Genomic DNA, 624 nt, shown 5'->3' with positions numbered 1-624 from the left:
ATCTCTCCAGTCTCAGAGCTCGCAGTGTCTCAGCCACACTGGGTTTGCCCCCACTCACGGCATGTATGCTTTCCCTGTCTACACTGCTTAGGCTCTAGGTTGCTCTACCGGGAACTGTCTGAGGCTGACCCTGGGCTGCATGCACTTCCCAGGTCTAAGCCGCTCAGGTTCAGGTACTCAGTACTCCTCAGAGGCGCAGACTCGGTTGGGCCAGCGTTTTGAGCCCTTCCCAGGTCTGAGCAGCTCAGGTGACCAGTTGTTTGGTGAGCACAGTTGCTGCGACTTATCGCCTCCTGCTTTCCTGCCACTCAGTTTTCTGGGTGTACAACCAGTGCACCTTCTCAGGTGGATGTCAACCGTCCAGAATCCCAAGAAGTCTTGGTTAGCAACGAAGGCTGCTTGCAGTTTGGTAGATAATCACGGCCGCCCCCTTCTGGCTCTGGCTGCCCTCGCCTGCCTGTCTCCAGAGGGGGATGTGCCAGTCCGCAGCCGGCTAGCTCTGCTCAGTCCTTTGTTCTGTGAGTGGGCCTGGAGGTGTCTTAGGTTAGGGCTTTTCGCAGGGTAGCTATCCCACAGTCTGGTTTGCTATCTCAAGTTAGTTCCCTCAGATTGCCCTCAGGGCAT

Source organism: Bison bison, unplaced genomic scaffold (assembly GCF_000754665.1).
Source record: "Bison bison bison isolate TAMUID 2011002044 unplaced genomic scaffold, Bison_UMD1.0 scf7180017864506, whole genome shotgun sequence".
Lineage (NCBI taxonomy): Eukaryota > Metazoa > Chordata > Mammalia > Artiodactyla > Bovidae > Bison > Bison bison.
Note: the sequence above shows the minus strand (reverse complement) of the source record.